The 20,469-nt window shown below is 39.7% G+C and overlaps 1 protein-coding gene across 1 annotated transcript in view; it reads right to left on the bottom strand.

The window, feature by feature from the left end:
* Positions 1–20,469, bottom strand: part of igf2bp1 (insulin-like growth factor 2 mRNA binding protein 1) — a 54,083-nt gene that overhangs the window by 14,086 nt on the left and 19,528 nt on the right. The window lies entirely within an intron of this gene.

Raw genomic sequence — 20,469 nt, 5'->3', positions numbered from 1 at the left:
TGAAGCATGCCAATATAACACGATCAGTTATGACTGAGTGACTGGATACATTCTTCAGTAAGAAAATGTCTTCTACAGACAGTACAGAAACAGAAGGTTTTCACCATATCAACAGTTGGTATACCATTTTTTTTAAATAATATTAAAGTTGTGGTTTATGTCATAACATGCATGCAATCACTTTGTTAAATTTAATAAAATACCACACTGAAAAGGACACCATTTGGATAATTAAGGCAATGCATGATAATCTAGTTTACTGTGTAAGACCCAGATACAAATGACTAAAATGTGTTCTGAACACATCTGTTTGGAAGAACTAAATCATCAAACATTAATATTCGTACTCAACATCTTATGTTAGTTAAAATGTTCTTTTTAAGTTAAATACTGCTAATTAGCTCTCTCTGAAAATCAATGCAGTTAACTCATGTCACTGTTCAGATTGCTGCATGGACGCACTGTTTTTCCCTTACTACACATTTTAACCAACATTTATAGGTAAAGTTTCTACATCAATATGTCTCTTTTAGCTAAGTGTTTATTTCTTTCATTACCCTTCTAAAATGCCATGGACAAGGACGGAAGCTAAAAACAAAATTATTTCTTTTGAAAAGTCTCAATTACTCTAGAAGGACTTCAGTAAAAAAAAGCCTTCAATAAAACTTGCTCAGTCAGCAGCTGAGTAAGAATAAGAGAACTAATGCCGATAAAGCACCACCAAAAATAGGTTATAATGGTACATGGTTAGGGCAAGGAGTACTTTTCCCCCAACCACTTTCACATACACTTTTTGGTTTAATAGAGGAAAAAAGACGCGTCCTGGATGAGGCTCAACAGAGTCAACAAAGTCAGCGAAAAAAATACAAATGGATAAAAATAAGCTAAAAAGGCAAACATATCACGCACAACCAAGTGGCTAATATAGTGAAACGTGGTAAAGAAGCAGAGGAACAGTGGAGGGGTGTGTGCAAGCGCTGCCAGCTTGCATAGCCCGCTGCCTGTGGCTAGCATGAGCAGGGTGGGAGAGCGCAATGAGTGGAGATTGAATGGGTATATTGAAACCGGACACTGACGACTGTAGTACACTGCCAGCTGCCCTGGAACCCACCCAGCACACGGGCTAAAAGGGGGAGGGGAAGACAGAGAGAGAGAGAGAGAGAGAGTAATAAAAGAGGAAGAGACTGAGACAGACGCATGAAGGGGGTGTGGGGGGGACACAGAAGCTAAAAAAGACACAGAGAGATGGAGAGTGAATTACCTTTCCGAACCTGAGAAAAACAATAAGCTGACGAGAGCAAAAAGGCAATAGCATACACCAACACTGTCCATTGTACCATGACGCCCCAACACAATGCCCATGAGGTATAAGGGTGCAGTGGGACAATAACACTATGGTATAAATGCTTACTGCTTTTGTGGCCTTTTATTTAAAGCCACACCAAATGTATGTTACATACGCTAACCCTTGCCATTGCCATTGCTCACTGGAGCCTCTAGAGGGAGTCTTTGATCTGAGGGAGCGAAGAGGGCGAGCAGAAGAATGAGGAAGGAAGTTCACGCCAGGGGTCACGAGGGAGGAGCCCAACTTCTACACTACAACCTCTGTAGCGTCTGGGAAAGGGTTAAGGAGAGAATCCTTAATGACCTCTGAACCCTGGAGGTCACACCCACTGGTTGAAGAATGGGGAGAAAGGCAATACTCGCCCTCCGCCCCTTGCTCTCCCAGGCACCATGGAAATGGCGGGTAAAAAAGCCAATCAGGTCACAAAAGCTGCACCCGGGGCGGTTTTCACCAAAGAGATTTGCAATGCAAGGCCAAAATAACCCAGTCTGAACCATTACACCTTGTTTTGGTTGAAGTTTTGTATGCGCAGAATCAATTATGCAGACACAAAAAGGTGGAGCAGCACTCTGTTCTTGGATCAGCCCCTCAAGGGCGGCTTCAAACAAGATGTCGGAGTTGGCTGTGTCGGCCATTTTGTTGGCTCCCTTGTATCTCATAAGCTGTTGATGTACTTAATCAGCTAACTAATGATGGGAGTGCACTTTTCCCCAGTTTCAGGATACTGAAGGTATAGTAAAAGCAACATATGAATGGTAGGACCACAACTCAAGTCAGAAGTTTGAAAATCATTCACTCTGCTTTCACGCTGATCAATAGCTCCAGGCTACCTCCACCCATCCCCCACCTTCAACGCCACACACATACATACAAAGGCCCCTCCACCCCCTTAACTGCCAACAAACATTCCCCCTCCCCGCCACACACAAACCCTTGTGAACCCTTCGCATCATGGGCCATCAGATGCAAACCATTTCTGTTGCTTAATGCCATAGTAGTGGCGCGACAAAAAAAGATGGATGGAGCTCGAGGGGTGGAAGAGAACACTCTTTTTTGTGTGTCTCCCTATTGTTTGGGGATAAGGGGGGGACGGGGGAGCCATCCTTAATTAAAATTTCAAAGCTAGATCTGCATATCGTTTCTACTCAGCCCATCATTACTGCAGGCCTAACTTGCAACTATTGCACAGGCATCGTATTATGAGACCTAATGGAATCTGTTGATCGTGGCTGTATGCTACATCAGTATAGAATCTACTGCAAGATACATGTGCTTTGTGAGGTTCACTGGAGAAGTATCAGAGTCGACGTGAAAAACGTTGAACAGACTTAATGTTTCAAGGTGGAGGAGCCACAGAGGTGCAGACCTTCTAGATAATAACAAGATATATATTGGGGAAAAAAAAAGACAATGGAAACCGGATGGAAAGAAGAAGAAAATGCTCCTCTGAGGGGGCAAAAAGTGAAGGCTCTTCAGAACACCCAGGAGTAAGAGAGTGAGGCTCATTCTATGGGGGTTGGAGGGTCATTCTATGGTATTGTCCCATAGCTGGGGGCAGCGCATTTCAAAAGAATACCCTTTTTCGTAGGGACTAGTCAATCTTAAAGACTTCAAGTAAAACAAAGCTGAGAATGCAAAATAGGTTGGGGAGACATCAAATACACATTAAAAGTTTGGGGACAATATCTGTAATGCAAATGAGCATGGTTTCTGTGTGGGTTTGCAATCTTAAAGATTAACAAGGCTTATTTTGAGGACACAAATATAATTTAAATATTAGTGACAATGTTTACAGAGGTTCTGTGCATATGCCAAGTATTTTATCCTCTTGTTGGGATGTCAGCATTCATCAACACTCCTTTCAGGTGCCTAGACCACTTTTTGAGCAAAACATCTTAAATATGTGCTTAGGAGGATAATCAAACTCTTTTTATGTAAGCAAAACACACTTTTAATACTGAAAAAGACAACATGAGTGCTGCAAAATATGGTCAAAGTATGAGTGAATGACTACTTAGCTTAACAAAACCTTTGCAGGCACTTCTCTTATTTAACTGAAGTAAAGGCAAGAAAATTTGAATTTCAAAGACGGCAACGTGTCCCCAAACATTTTACAGGTTGTGTACATGTAAACTGATGATTTTTTGAGATTACTGGAGGTCATTAATTGTAAGTCACTGAACTATTACCATTACAACACAATTCCTATGAATGAACGAAAGAATGAACACGAAAATGGTGTCACTAAACATTTGACAGGTAGTGTATGTCAGTGCTCATTATTGTGATAAATTACATCTCATTAAACTTTTTGGATAGCAAACCAAATTTTTATTAAATACAGAGCATAATTAGTCCTGTTTTTAATAGTTTTTTAATATATATTACCAGTGATTTTTTTTTTGCTCCAACTTGGGCTGGGCAATATGACTTTCATAGTTACCATGTCAATGTATGTTATCGTGATACACACTATGCGTTTCTAAGCATATCTTGGATATCGTCAGTAGACTGCATATTTCATTGCAAAGGGAGCATAATTAGTCCTGTTTAACTGGATTTAGTGCAGTGCAGTATGTGAAATGTTGAACCACTGTATTTATAGTTTTGACACTACTAGAGCATTTTGTCTTTGTTTCAAATGCACATCAGATGCACACTGTGTACAGTGAAGATTTCTTAAGTATCGTGAAGTTGAAGTATGGTGATGTTATAGTTTTGCCATTATTGTTTACAAGCCAGTGTGCAAACTCAAACTGGAAGACATGCTTGTGTGTGCAATGTATTGCTCCCCTGCCTTTGTTTAATCACGGCAAAGGTTCTGACAATTGTCTCTTCATCTCAAGAAGAAAAAAAAAAAACCCTACATCGTCAATACAAAGAACATTCAATTCCTTTGCATGCACTGCAGGCGTGCACATACACAGCCTATGTCCTTTCATGTTACAAGTCACATCTCGTTCATCTCTGCACACGAACACACCCACTCCCAACATATACAATGCGGCTTGCTCCTACACTTTCACATACATACACAATGAAGCCACACATGCATACATGCATGCACACAAAGCAGGTGCATCTCCAAGCAGCCGTTACAGTGGCCAGCTCCCCTGGAGGCCCCTCTGTTGCTGAACATGCAAGCGAGCTCCCGCATGGCCTGGTGCATGATGGGCTGGTCTCAGCTGCACTGGAGGACTCACCAGGCCCCGCCCCCCTTCAGAGCCACAGACAATGAGACACATTCCATCGCTCATAATTATAAACACACTTTCAAACGCTGCCACCGTGCAATGCACAAACACACACACACCCAAACGGTTCAAAACCCAGCCAATCATTTGTTTTATGGTGACTCACGTCAAACATCCAAATAACAAAACAAGGTATGTCTATCATAATGAGAACATTATAACCACATATAACCGCTATAACACTATTCATGCATAACCATTATAACACAAACAACTGGTTCATATATATATATATATATATATATATATATATATATATATATATATATATATATATATATATATATACATACACACACATACACACACACACAACAAACCAAAACAATTTATCTAGGCACACATGATATAGCAGCATCTGATTTGACAGACATTTCAAATTTTGTTGTACAACATATGCAGCCCTCAGTCAAATTAAAGGTTTTGTTGATTTTTTAGGTGAAAATAAGGTAACATATTGTCTACGAGAATCAAATACATAACAACAATGCTCTGCAAATTTTAAAGCACTATTTCTGCTCATTTTACAGCACTACTGATTTTTTTAAAACAATAATAGTTTAATATATTAGGGGAGAAAAAAAAAAGTAGAAAACGTTCCATGACCTTTGCACAGATCACGTTTTAAAGCCATCTCACAGCAGTGAAGGTGTGGAATAAACTCCAAGATATAAATCTTTTAAAATATCTGCTTTGTTATTGAAAACATGTGTATAAATAAAATAGTTATTTAGCTGCTTTACTGAAATCATAGACATGTTCTTGTTTCAACATGAGTAAGAAAACTTCGGTAGGCAAAACAAATCTTGTTCAGCATTGATGACTTGCCACAGCATTTCCATGATTAATGTCTATTTGTATTGATGAGAGATTTCATAGCCTAGATTAATCTCTGTGTTTACCACTTTAAATACAAATTAACTTCTAGTTATTTCCCTTTGTGTAAATCCTGGTTATAGCTTTCATACTATTTAGCTTCTTTTACTTCTCTTTTCTTCAGCTCAATTCAGTTCAAAGAAACAGGGAGGCTTTGCGAAACTGTAGTTGGAAAGTTCTTAGGCTATTTATGTAGCCATGGGTATGACGTGGTGATTCATTGCTAAGAAATAATGATAAAGAACTTCAGTAGTTGTCATCAGTTTGCTTCACATTTCTGTTGGTTATTTCAAAGTGTTCTCATTTTTTAATTGCGTTTTTTCAATTTTAGACTTAAAAAAGCCCTTTATAGTTTTGCTGCACATTCCCTTCAATGCTGGGCTGACCGCTCTGAAACCAAGCTTGGTTTTGCTTGTTGTTTGAAGAGGTGAGATTCATGTTTTAAATGAATTCATAAAATTAACTTATAGTAGTCATTTTTACCTGTTTTTATAATGAAATGTTTTGTTTGAAACAGTGATCAATACACTTCTAACTCATGGAAATGATGAGGAATCCACAATAGCCATAAGCTAACATGCTAGTCACATGATACAGTGATACAAAGTGACACAATTTGCTCAGATACACTACGTTCTATTGTTACCTTACTAATATATAGCCAATATCACAATAAAGAATACAGCCACAGATAAATCATCATAACACAAACAACTTAGCTATAGAAAACCAACGAACACAAATGGTATAACCACTAAAACCGTTATAACACAAACAATACATAACCATATATAACAAACACACCTGGAACACCTTTGAATTTGCCTCTCATACAGGTCACACAGTCACCACGCCAACCCTGACGCTCCTTCACAAACAAACACTGAGCATGTGCACTCCAGGCCCGTGTACAGGGAATGTGTGCAAATGCTTCACACTTCAAAAAACACAAACACACGCCCACGCAACTGACACTACAGAGCCACGTCCACATTGTTCTTAACAATGACTGAAATCTGCATGGCAGACTTGGCTGGGATTTTAGCGTGTATGCGTTTTGGGGAAAAGAAAAACAGAAGACAACTTTTTCCCCATTTACTTAAAGCAGACTCCAAGGATTCCTAACTGCATGTCCAAAAATGGAAACTGCACAGCTGTTGGAGCACCAACTGGTGTAATGTGTGGTGATATGCTAAGGTGCAACCCATCCAGCCAAATGTGGTTCATTTTAATAGTGAGCAGCAAACTTTCTTGACAAGCATTTCACGCTTGTGCGAAACATGAGGATGAGCTTGTGAGGCTCATTTTCACACCACTCTCATTCAACTTCACACGTCCTGCAGAGATTTTCTTCTTTTTTTTTTTTAAAGAAAGAATGTTTTTCCAGACAAACCAAGAGAAAGGAATTAACTACTAAGTCTTTTGTGTCAGGGCAAGAGACGACAGGCCTATTCACACGATCAGATCATAAAACTGAGCATCAGAGTTCAGAGCTGAAACTTTGGCTGGTTAATATATTGAATAATTACCTTCTTGTCTGTATTCTTAGCTGGATACTTTAGCAAGGTGACTGCCACTAAACATAAGTGCCACAATCTGACATTCATTCAAAATGTCCTCTCACTTATTTGAAGACAACAGAGAAGAAAATTATTTTTTTGACCTGCAAAAACATAACCTATAAACACATAACACATTATAATGCATTTATAAGGCATTATAAACATAATACATATTTATGAAAATGCATTACACTTTATAGCCATGTTGTGCCTTATGAACTATTGTCATAGTGCATTATAAGTATTGTTCCTAACAGGGTTAGAACCAATTAACCCAGTTATTGGAACTTCATATGTAAAGTTGCATATATTGCAATTTGTTTATATATTTTAAGTTGTATTTGTGAGCATAATTTGGGGTCGGCCTTCAGAGCCTAAGCCTTAACTGTTATTTCATGTTATAAACACTACTTATAATGCATTATTTTTAAATTCATAATTCATAACAAAAAATGGCTATAAAGCATAATCCTTTTCATAAATATTTATAGCCACGTTTATAATCCCTTATGGATGCATTCTAATGTGCTCATAGATGCTCACAGGCACGGTATTCTTAGAAACCTGTTATTATTGATAGACAGAACGTGTTGGTTGTACTTGTGAGCTCTCAGTAAAATGAGATACACTTACTCTGAAGTCAATTAAAGCTGCTGAATTTTAGTTTGCACTATGGGCGTCCTTAGGGGTCGGTCTTCAAGGCTTAAGCCCCGAATGTTATGATAGGAACACTACTCATAATGCATTATTTTAACAATTTATAATGCATAATAAAACCAGGCTATAAGTGTAATGATAAATAATAAATTATACTGTAATGAAATATAGTATAATAGTAAAAACATACTATTAATATAATATGTGTAGGCACATTTACGATGCCTTATTCTTACAGATGTGTGATTCACAGAAAGTGTTACCTTTTTTTAATGATGATCATTACCTGGCCAAAATAAAAAGTCATGTACTATTACAAAAAGTTCTAATAAGTCTCATATCTGCCAAAACACTGCTCAACTACTTAACCCTTATAAAAACACACACATACACACTAACCCACACACAGTGTCAGTGGCTAAACGAGCCGAATGCCAGCTAATTATCGATATGAGGCCTGTGACAGGGGTGAAAGGTCGAACAAGAAACTCAGCACACAGGAAGTATCCTAGTCAAGAGCTGCTGTTAGCATAATCAAACCTTCGCCTTGCCACTTCCTGTCGGCCGTTTCTCATTCAGCCAATCAGCAGCAGAGTTGAAAGGGCAAGAGGGGGAGGTGGTGGCTAAAAGGTGGGGAGAACAGGGAGGAGGGAGCAAGAAACAATGGGCTTCCAAGACAGAAAAGAGCATTCCTAACCAAAACTCCCCCACCTTGCGCCACACACACACACAAAACACACAGAAGGTTACTTCCTCTCAGTATGTAAGGTAAATCAGAGACGCACAGGCAGAAAAAAACCCTGAACGTGCCTAAAAGGTAGCTCGTCTTCAGTGAGCCATGCACAAAGTTCCATATCCAGCTGATTACAGCTGGCCTACAAAAGGACTGCAATAACAAGGTTAAGCATGGACTGCTCCCACCAATATGGCGGCGAGTGCTCAGCTCTACTGACAGACCTGTAAAAACATCTCAGTCGAGGGGGCCCCCTTCACGCTGATCTCCAACCAGCCTTCTCTACCAAATATTACCCTCAACCTGGTCACTGCTAGGTTAAAAAAGAGCCACCTCCACCTGCAAGAAAACAATTAGCAACCATGTATACAGACAAATGAGGTCAGCTCATCTGGTCTTGTTATGCTTCCAGGTTGACCACTTTATTTTCCCAACAACATGAGGGCAACATTCATAACAGCTATGCAACTGTGCTTATACAGTGGGGTCCAAAGGTCAGAGACCACTAATGAAAATGCTACCATTTTGGATTCCTTTCAAATTTCATACAAGGTTTTCTTTTCATAAAATATTTACATGAATTTCATGATAAAGTATTTGTATTTGGCATGTACCTATTTTGCTTTAATAACAACATGCACTTGAGCTGGCATGTTCTCCACAAGTTTGTACAAAAGTCTCCGATGAGCAGATCAAATCCACCTGAGAGTCGTCTGAACATGATCTTTGATGTAAGGAATTAGACTTACAAAAAAAATCTGACCCTTTTGCAAATGTCTTGAAAAGATATACGTCAAAATTTGCTCGAATTTGAATAGTGACATAGAAGAGATTCTTAAATATTTCTTAAATATTCTTAAATATTTCTTCATTTTACTTTCAAAAATGCTCACAGATTTTTAATTTGGTCTCAGACTCATGACAACCAAAGGCAAAGGTTTGAACAACAATCCCTCATTACACTAAGCCTTAAAACCACAATTTGAAAAAAAAAAATATATATATATATATATTCTAATGAAAATGCATTTATATGAGCAAATGAAACATTTTATAATTCAAACTGTACTTTTCATACAATTAGAATATCAAAGTCAAAGATGGGCTAAATTCCAAAAGCTGTTTCAACTACGGGTATTTCAGGGACACTTGTTTCTCTGAGTGCAATGCAAATAAGGGTTAGTGAAAAATGGAGGCTTACGATAAACAATGTCTTTAGCACAGACTGGGGGTTTGCTTAAAAAGAAAAACAAAAAGATGTGGTTTGAATTAGGAATAGACATAAATCTGAATTAGTTCAGGAAGTCAATCAATTCATTCATTTAAGATGATCACAATAAACTAGAACACAATTTAAATGGGTTAATGTGAGTACCTATAAGCCACCTGTGTTGACCTTCACAACACATCAAAATTAGGCTATTAATTCATTAATTATTTAATCACTAAATTTTACTTCCACCATAATATGTATATCTGTAAGTATGGAACACAACATTTGTTGAGCATTGGTTGAATTGACAAAGGAAAAATAATTACGGTAAATGTTATTTTTAAATGTATTTGCTCATATTTAAAAGAGGCTGCATCTAACAGTAGAGGTCTAAAACAGAAAAATTGACTGATTTCTTAAGTGTCTCAAAAGCCTGAGAAAATGTAAAGTAAAACTAAAATCAACATTTGCATCAGAAAGATAAGCAACTGTACTAGGAGATGTCTTTGTCTTGAAGAACTTAGAAATTAGATGAAGCATCAAAAAAGGGGAAAAAAAAAATTAAAACAGTGCAATGCACAGATGAACAGGCCTGGGAACCAGAACCACTAACGGATATAAATCTAGCTAACAGGCCTTTAGACTATAAGTAAATGTCTAGTTGACTGCAATAGGCGAGCAAGCTTTACCAGTCCGCGCTGGAAATGGCGGGCGAATGGGGGTGGGGTAGGGAGGAAGGGGGTGGTCCTTCACAGCCTTGTCTCTCCTTTTCCTAGTCTCTTCGTAACAGGAGTCCATGGAGGGACGTTCTAAGCTGATTATGGTCTAGGTGGAGAAGGCAGGCTTATGTGGAGGTTCTTCAAGTCAATGAAAACGCTCCCCTGAAGCCTAGTTAAGCAATTGGATCACAGTCCATTATAGTGGTGGACAGAGTGGCCACACATGCTGATAGTGATCAGAGGCTGTGTGTATCAAACTTCACATTAAGAGCACTGATCAAGAATCTGTGAATTTGCAGACTGCATCCTACCAAACACAGTCACATGGACATATTCAGCTTCATGTCAAAACTTCATAACTCAGACATTTTATATTGTATCATCCAAGAGAAATGGTTTAGAATGACTTGGAATAAAATCTTTAAGTTTATTTTTTTCTACTCTTCTATGAAATTACCATGCTGAAGTTTTGTTTTATGAGGCCCTCTTTATCATCCCTAACAGTGCCAAATGGTGCGGCTAATGAGAAGGCAACTTTATGTTACGAAAGGCCTCACCAACAGCCCCTCCCCTCCTTTCTCTCTGTGTTTGCAGTACCTGAATGGGCCAACATCCCCCACTCAACTGCCCCCCCCCCTTCTTCACCCCACCCCACTATAAGGTCAAAGGTTATTCCACATGCTTGGGATTCAAGGCATGCTGATGCAACATTAACTCTTTGTATGCCTGAAGGTGAGGCACAATCATTGTTGCCTGCTAGCTCTCAGGTAAAGCAGCCATTATGCTTGAGCAGGAAGAAAGTAACACGCCTCCGTCCAGATGTTCATGTAAAATCCAAAAGCTACTTGCTAGCAAACTCTTAAGACTGATAACATCTGAGACGTAGCTTAAAGCTAGTGCGTGTCCTTTCATCTGAGCTTTTGAGGGACGGTTCATTGCTCTCAAAAGATAAAAGGTTATCCTATACAATGCAAGGAAGAGGAAACCACCTTATGTTAGCTCACACTTGTTTGTGCAGGCTTGTTTAAGAGAAAACAAACGGATTCATGCCAGATAACTGTTCAAGTTACGCCACAGTCGAAAACTTAAAGACTCACAGATTTAGTTTTTTTTTTCTTTTTTTGGCTATGTGATAGATGTAGCTGTTGAAACTTGGGAAAGCTGTAAATAATTTCAAGCTGTCTCAGGGTACAACATGGCATCTACTCCAAGCATGGCTGGACTGACTGATACTGCTTTAGCATCACCGGGTGAGCTACAAAGCTTTTGGGAAATTAGAGCTTGATCTAAAATCATGACAGCAGCCAAAACTAATTAAGTAATATGAAGGTACATGAGAGATGCTTGCTACCACAGCTTTGCCCATACATGTGCAAACATGCAAAAAAGGGAAAGGAGGGGAAAAGCATCATTAGGTTTTCTGCATGAAAAAAAAGATGCCAAAAAAAACAAAAAACACCCTTCCAAAAGATGACATGCATACTCTAGTGCACAAAGATCAAGAAGGTACTCCAAACCATTTAAGTCTTATGGGACAGAATGGGCCATTGGTATTGTGCTAAATCGATCCATGACAAAATTTAGACCCTCAGTGCTGACGAGCTGCTAGTGCTACTCAGATGTGGGGTAAATTTTTAATGGGAGCTATACAGGCACTAGCAAGCATAAAAATCTGAGTAAATATTTCATGGTCAGTGGAAAAGTGCAAAAGTGACTAGATATTGTGACTAGGAGAGAACCGATATTACTCAGTCATATTAATAATAGCCAAATATAGCACAAAAAAACCAAAATCTCATACTTGGCACAAGCAGTGCAAGTTAATTTGCGAGCAAGTGCATATAAATTGCAGTTAGATTCTGGCATAGAGGTAATTGCAGTTAGAAATGTCAAATTCAACCACAGAGCTCCAGAGCTGAAATCATGTCTGCTGTGCTCGGAAACACTTTAGGGTTTTTAAAAGGGTGAGGCAAATATGAAAAACTAACAAGACTAGCGAGGAATTAAGTCAGCACTGAAATCCTAAAAATGTACTCGGAGAAAAAGACAGGGAGAGTGGGGGGTGGGGTGGCACAACACGCTACATGCACACAATTGTGCCGTTATCCTCTAGATGTGATTTTCTCACAATTCACCAGAGGTATAGGAGGCATTTGTGAGATACTTGCAGTAGGCAGGAAATGGACACCACCATTGCTTACAAAATTAATTAATTAAAAAAAAAAATTCACACAAAAATCCACCTGAGGCAGCAAAAGCTGCCGAACTTATGAGCCGTAACCTGCTAATCATATATACATTTATTGATTTCTCTTTACATAACTGTATCAACTGGACCAGTGGGTGTACTTGATAGAATAATTCACTGAAAAAGACCTTTGAGAGGATGAGCCACTACACTATGCTGTCCACAACAGCTGGTCTACGATATGACCAGGTCCTATGACTCATATCCTATGGTAGATTCCAGATACAACACTAGACTGTGGTCTCCAGTCCACATCTTTCATATGCTGCTCTACATGTTTGTTGAAAATACTATGAAATGCAGTTAAGGTCACAGTCAACTGAGAAGATATATACATTTCCATCAGACCTAGTTCTCTCCAACATTCATTCACCTCACACATCCGTGAATTTGGATTCCCATCAACATGATCATATTAGACCCTTTAATATATTAAGAAATTCCATGTGCAAGAGAAAAATTGACATTGTGAGCTATACAGTGAGCAAGTTCATTCATAAAAACATGCTTTCATGCTTTAACTATAACTGTGTATTTACGTGTTTGTATATATTCTGGCTTCTAGGGGCCACCACACTTACGACTGTGATCAAGTCACAATGTGTGTGGAGCAACATGCTCAGCTGAGGAATACTTGTGCACTAGCAACCAGTGGGGGAGGAAAAAAAAGACTAAGGTCCTTTCCTGCATTATCATGTGAAAAAACTCCTCCCTCTCCCTCTCTTTCTCTTTTGTCTTGGGAGCTGAGGAATTTGGCATGGTATGGTACTGAGAGAGAGACAGAGGGAGAAAGAAAGAGAGAGAGAGAGATTTTCAACCCATCTACTAATAGTTTTGTCCGGTGAGTTGTTCTCAACCTTCCAACCTTGCAGCTCGACCTATGACCCCAGATGGGGGAAACATTCTGATGGGTTGAAAAAGCCACAGGGCAGGCCAGGGTAGAGGGGGTTGGGGTTATGGACAAACAATTGAACTTTTAAAAGGGGCCACAGTTTATGCTGAGTTACAGCTGCCATGTTCTTCAGGAAGAAGGGGTTTGGGACATAAAACTGGCCACAAGTGTTTTGTCCAATCCTATTTCAACCAGGAGACACAGAAATCATGACAAAAAACAAACGACACCAGATCTTAAAGGGCAACTCCAGTCAAGGTTTTTAAAAATGAACTACTACCACATCTGTAAAAATTCGCGCCTCCTGCAGTGGAGCCACAGAAGTACATAGACAGTAAGATTTTTGGGGTTTTGATGATGTGAGTCGAAGGTGGGAAGGGATTTTTTTTTTTGGGAGGGTGGGGCGGCTTTAGGAATTGTTCGGGGTTTTGCTAATGCATATCGACACTGAGCAAAACCTTTTATCTCCAAAAAACTAACTTCACAGGAGGAAAAAAAAAACGTTGAAAAGAAATTGATGTATTAAAATTTTATTCCAAGTCATTTGGACCATTTCTTTACTTTTACAAAAACACACACATACACACACAAAATACATAGACACAAATTAAAACTACATCCTTGTTTCTACACTCACTGTCCATTTTATCAGCTCCACTTACCATATAGGTGCACTTTGTAGTTCTACAATTACAGACTGTAGTCCATCTGTTTCTCTGCAAACTTTGTTGGCCTCTTTCATCCTGTTCTTCAGAGTGGTGGATCATTCTCAGCACTTAAGTTTAAAAACTCCAGCAGCACTACTGTGTCTGATCCACTCGCACCAGGGCAACACAAACTAACCCACCACCACCACATCATTGTTACTGCAGTGTCAAGAATGATCCACCACCCAAATAATACCTGCTCTAGTGGCGGCCCTGGAGACACTGAAGAACAAGGTAAAAATGGGCTAACAAAGTATGCCGACAAACAGATGAACTGCAGAAACTACATGGTACGAAATAAAGGTGCTGTGCAGGTACATTTTTCGTTCATCAAAGTACAAACAATGTAAATGTAACCTTAAAGGTACGACAGTGTTTTAAGGTCCAACTGTGTACCTTAAATAAGTTTTTCCCCAGTGGAAAGCATGTTTCTATCTTTCAAGTTTTAAAAAAGAACAATAAAAAACAATGTTAACGAGACAGGGTGTGTGAGGTCAATACAACGTAGAAAATAGTTTTAGTGGATTATGGTACAATTATGCTCCCCAATGACCGTTTCGTACCTTTTTTTCTGAGTGTAAGACCACCTATATGTTAAGTGGAGGTATACACACACACACACACACACCTTTTTTATTATATACGTGTGTGTGTGTGTGTGTGTGTGTGTGTATAATGTCAGTATGTAATGTTCAGGATGGTTGTATGGCGTAATGAATCCTGGGTATTGTAGTGAGAGAAAAACGGAAACACTAAATCGTAAATTCTGATTTCTGTAAACCCTGAGACTGAGGGATGACGCAATGCTGCGCTACAGAATATGACACCATATGACAAAACACACTAAATACTAGTTTTAGACCACAATGCTCATTTTAAATGTATATGACTTCATGAGTTAACGAACTAAGCGAATACGTGTAATAAAGCGATGGTACGCCAAAGGATGGCTGTGGAAATGGAGGTTCCCACTAAATATAAAGCCTTCCTCGGAATAATGGCGAAAAACTTAATCTAAATGTCGTGATTTGTGGCGTCTGCTCATGGTGTCTGACCAGCTCGCCTCCTTTTGTCGTGGTGAGTGACTAAGGAGATGAAGGGGCCGAACGTCTCTGCTCTACATGTGGAGAAGCTGCTGGCGTGTTTGGGGCTCTTCTCGGCGTTTGGTTCGCCTGGTCTCGCTGTGCTGGGTGGCGTGGGGAGCACAGGCCGTTAGAAAACAACAACTCTGGAATCCTTTTACTGACGGAAAGGGGGACGTGCCCTCTGTTTGGGTCAAAGTTCACGCTCCGCTCCGCCGTGAGTGGCTCACTCTGTGAGAAGATGGAAGCTGCGATAGCCTCCATTTTGTGAGCCCGAGTGAGTGACTGACTGACTAATACACGAGTCAACAGAGCAGTTCTTCAAAATGGGGTTCGACTTACTCTGAGCTCAGGCCTAACGAACAGCCACCAATTCATACGCTATACTTTTAAAAAATGAAACTAGAAGAGAAAACAGAAAAGGCTCCGCACAGCTCAGTAAAGGGCGCGCGAGGCGGCTCCAGTGTCACTCACGGAACAGGCTATATTTGCCTGTTTAAATTGTTTGTCTTATTCTGACGCCGACCACATGTAACGTTAAATAAATGTAGTTAACTTAAGCCAACGAGCATGCAATAAATCTGAATAAAACAATACCATCTGCTCCCGCTGCGCCATTTCGAGAGCAACCGTGGTGCAAGAACTAAAATGGCCCTTCGCTCTTGCAGGCGCGCCACTCACTTAATGCGGCAGGACTGCCCTGATTCGGACGAATGGATACCTATCAACATGAGACAAATGATACTAAAAAAAAAATAATAATAAAAGACAGCAGAATGCGTCAGTAATTCTTTTTGGTCCATACCGCATTTTTTTTTATTTCTTTACACAAAGCGAAAGCTACACGCTCAACGTTCAACACTTATTAAATAGTATGCATTTAAAAGTACACTAAAGTTCTTATCATCGACTTATTAAGAGTCACCCAACAAATATGCCCCTATAGAGTATTTTAAAGTCTTCTTTGACGTGTAACAACAGTGGGACATATTTAAGCTCTTTAAAGAATCATATACAACAGAATCTCCATCATGAAGATCCATTTATGCTTTCATATGGTTCTTTTTAACCACTGCCTTTAGTGAAGAATCCCCCTTTTAAGGTGGCAGCATGTAGAATTCAATGGGCTATTATGGTTAAATAAAATGAAATACTTAAGCAAAATAGCACACGCCCACAACACCTGGCTCACAAAGTTTAGCAGCCTAGAAAAACGAGTTCTAACGCAAAACTTGTCTGAAATGACTGAAAATTTGAATAATCGAAATCCCGTTTGTGCACGCGCGCAATGACGCGACTCACCACACCGTCTAGTTCCAGTTTTTTTAAATTACATTCTAGCCTTTGTTTCATTTAGTGTGTAAAACATGGCCTCCCCAGCCGCAACACCAGGCCTAAAAGCTCTAGATTTGCCTTCACATGAGACAAATCTTTACAATATAGGTTACAGCGACTTTACATGCCCTGCAGAAGTCTAACTGCGTGGTGAAATGCCACACTATCTGCTAAGCACAGTTCCATCTTTACACGGACTGCTGCATGTGCGCCATTGTTGTACGCATGGACGTAGCCTGTTGTACCTGCGCTACGTATTGCGCTCACCACGTGCTGCAGAATGGTAGACTTAAGGACGCACTGATGTTTTTCACACTGTACATTTAGGCCCGGTTACCTCGACACATTTATAAAGCCGGATTATCTGGTTCAGCGCAAATGACTTCAGTTGAGGGTACGTCTCAACCATGTGAGCAGGCATGGGCAGCCATCTTCTTCTGCCAACGCCCAATTACTACAATGAATCACGGTCACATGGGCGAGCATGGAATGTTCTACTATAGGGCACATACTACATGAAGACTTGAGCAGCCATTTCAGCCCTGCTGAGATCATGTTCATGTGTGCGCGCCTGGTGTGTTGAGGCGTTATACTTTTATGTCATTGTTTCAGGACTCAATACACGATGTCCTATCATTCCTTACAGACACTTTTAAGGAGTCACAGGTGAAAAGTGGCATTCTAGGAGAGACAGTTTACGTGTAACAGCAGAAAGCCTCTTTACTGTGCTGTAGTGTTTTGCATTACATTTCTCAGTCTTCTTGCGTTCATTTTAAAAGGCTCCCTCTCCCTAATAAGTCTATCTAGACTGCTGAATCTTGTGGATTCTTTTGATCATGTAAGCAGATATGACACAAGGCAGTTTTAAATCGTCAACACGTCGTGTATTTTGGCTCGTGCCTCTTGTTGCTTTTCTCTCGCGCGCGCAGCTCCGGTGGCCGGAGCCTCGCGCAGACCTGCCTTCATTCATAAAGTCGCCGCGCAGCTCGCGAGTACTACAGCAGCGTGAAAGAGGCGGCGCGCGCGCGCCCGGCGCCGCCCACCCGGGGGAAGCGGAGGGGCTTCCGTACAAAAAGCAGGGGAGGCGCGCAGCACAGCACAGCTCAGCACTGCCGCACAGAGCCGGGTACTGCACGCACACATATATATATATATATAAATACGCACGCGCGCACGCTCGCTCAAGGGAATAAGAGCTGTGCTGAAAAAAATCCCCAAAGTAACGATCACGGTGAAGCATCCAGGAGCTGCATCCACTCCAAACCCTCTCACGTGCTCTGCTTCGAAAGCAAGTCTCGCGAATATCACGCAGCGCGAGTTTTTTTTTTTTTAAGTCACTGGTCAGATGAATCAGTTTCAGCTTCACTACAGGGGTATCAGTATCGACTGCTAGAGCTCTTTTATTCTGTCCAAAATAAACTGATTTATTAACATAACTGCCTGTTAAAACATCACACAGAGCCTTAGGCTGCAGTTAGCGGATAGTGCTTCAGCCTCCCCGTATAGAAACGTAGTGATCCCATAAAGAAAGGAACAAAAAACCCCAGAGGGCACCTGAGCGTGGCTTAAAGGAGATCTGACCGAGTTACAACGAAAATCTTTCAAAGTGGCCAAAAAACAAACGCAACTTTATCCCACATGCGTTTAAAAAAACAAAAAAAAACAAATCTGCACATACAAATTCTGCACTTCTAGTAACCATGTTTGATCTCCATACTGCATGTGTTCACCGTTTCCTCAGATTTGTTTGCAAGGAAAGATGGGTCTGGAGGAAAAGGAGGAGGGGGAGAGAAAACAAAACGGCTTTGTCACACGAGAGACTGTTTTCTAAACTCATTTAGTAAAAGGAAACGTCCTGAATGAAGTTCAAATAACGAGGAAAGCAAAGTTCTCGATACAATGCAATTAAACCCACAGAACGAAGGTAATTTAGCCATTCATAACGCTGAGCGGAACACCAAGCTGAGCAAAGCAAATCACTGAAAATACCACCAAACACCCAGATCTGTGTTAGGCTTTCACACTGTTCATATAAATGAACAAAAGGAATTTGAAGACTTTTCTCTTTCACATTTTATCACAGCTATCAGACGAAGGAGACCCTATAGACTCATTCTTAGAGAAATAGTTTAAGGATTCTTCAAAGGCAATGGTCGATATATTTAAACCATGAACACACAAAGAACCATTTGATGCACAAATGCTTCTCTGCTTGATAAAACAGTCTTCTGTGCTCGAAAACATGTTGTGCATGGATATCTAAAGAACTTCTTTAATATGGTCCTTATAAAGCACAAAAAAGGTTTCACTGTTTAATATGAAAAAATAAAAATTCCACAAACAACAAATTAAATAATTTTATCTGGGGAAATAAGTAAGAGTAACAGAGATAACTTCATCTGGAAACTCACAAAAAGTAATCAACCTTTGAGTCAAATGAGGAATAAGGTGTGTTTTCTTAATTTATTTGGATTCATTTTTCCAAATTTTAGTGCATGTAGAAAAAAGTTTTGCACTGGAGATAAATTTTGTAAATTTGAAGCAATCATTACATCCTGTTTCTTTAAAGTAAAGTTATAACAAGCACTTCTTGATTGTTAGAATTCATCTGTCTACTAGACTATGTAATCTCTGACTCTGTTTCAAACAGATTTAGCAAATGGTTGGAAACAAGTTTTTTTTTTTTACTTTTGTTGGACACAAAAATACTCCATAATTGTTTGGAATAAAATCTTTACATTAACTTGCAAAAGTAAAGAATGTTTTGCTCTCTCCTGTAAAGCTGCTATTATGGAGCTCCTTGTTTTTCTTTGAACAGCGATGAAATAGTAGATAGAGAATACTACCGCTTGTCAGATCCATTTTAGATAAAAAACAGTGACCACCTCATCACAACTAAACTTAAGACCTTTCCAGCAACATTTTAGAATTAAAAAACTAATTACAAATCACACACAAAAGTTTGAACACTCAGATAAATTCCACATTTTGCTGATTTTCTTGGAGAAAATAAGTTAACACACTCTACAGAGAACACAGCTAAATATGGCATTTTTTCCTGTAAATTTTACAGCCCAATTTCTATTTATTTTCCAAGTTTAACATATTGAAAAAAAAGTAAAACAAACTATAAAATGTGTCATCGCTTTTGCACAGGCCACTTTTTATGTTTTTTTTTTCTCCCAGCGAATGAACAACAATAATTGTACATTAATGTGCAGACGTGTGTTCTCTGTAGAGGATGTGTTAACTTAATTCCCTCAGAAAATCAAGAAACCATGTCATTTGACCAGGGGTGTCCAAACCTTTGCACAAGCCTGTATTTTTCTTTTTCCATCATATTAAGGTACAGCAAGTACTTGCATGTGTATTTAAAAAGACCTCTAAAAACCCACTTTCCCAGCATTTTTCACAAATTCTCAAGCATGCCTGACAAATACCTCCCCAGTCCTTCAGTCTCTTCTCCTACCGAGTATCTTTAGGGAAGCAAAACGGAGCCACAATTTCTTCCTTGACAAAAACACAAGGGGGGTTTCTTCCTACCAGCGTGTGACGTAAGCCCCTGACTTTCTTTTGAATCAGTGAACCCCACAGACCTATAGAAAGGCCAGAAAGTGGGGTTCTTCAGTACTACGTGCAGCTGACTGCTGGGGATAGACACCCCACCCTCCTTTCCTCTACTGTGTGCTCTCTGTACTTCTCTCTCTTTCTCTCAGTGGCTCCACTTTTATATCTTTCATGTTAAAGCTCATTTTCTCACACCCCCTGTCTGGTGCCTGCTTTGAATACTGTGGCAAGCCAGGCTTTTGCTGCTGGTCTGAAACCAAAGGTCTGATTTCTTTCACT

This window comes from Colossoma macropomum, unplaced genomic scaffold, assembly GCF_904425465.1.
Source record: "Colossoma macropomum unplaced genomic scaffold, Colossoma_macropomum, whole genome shotgun sequence".
Taxonomy (NCBI): Eukaryota; Metazoa; Chordata; class Actinopteri; order Characiformes; family Serrasalmidae; genus Colossoma; species Colossoma macropomum.
This window is presented reverse-complemented; position numbering and strand designations above follow the sequence as displayed.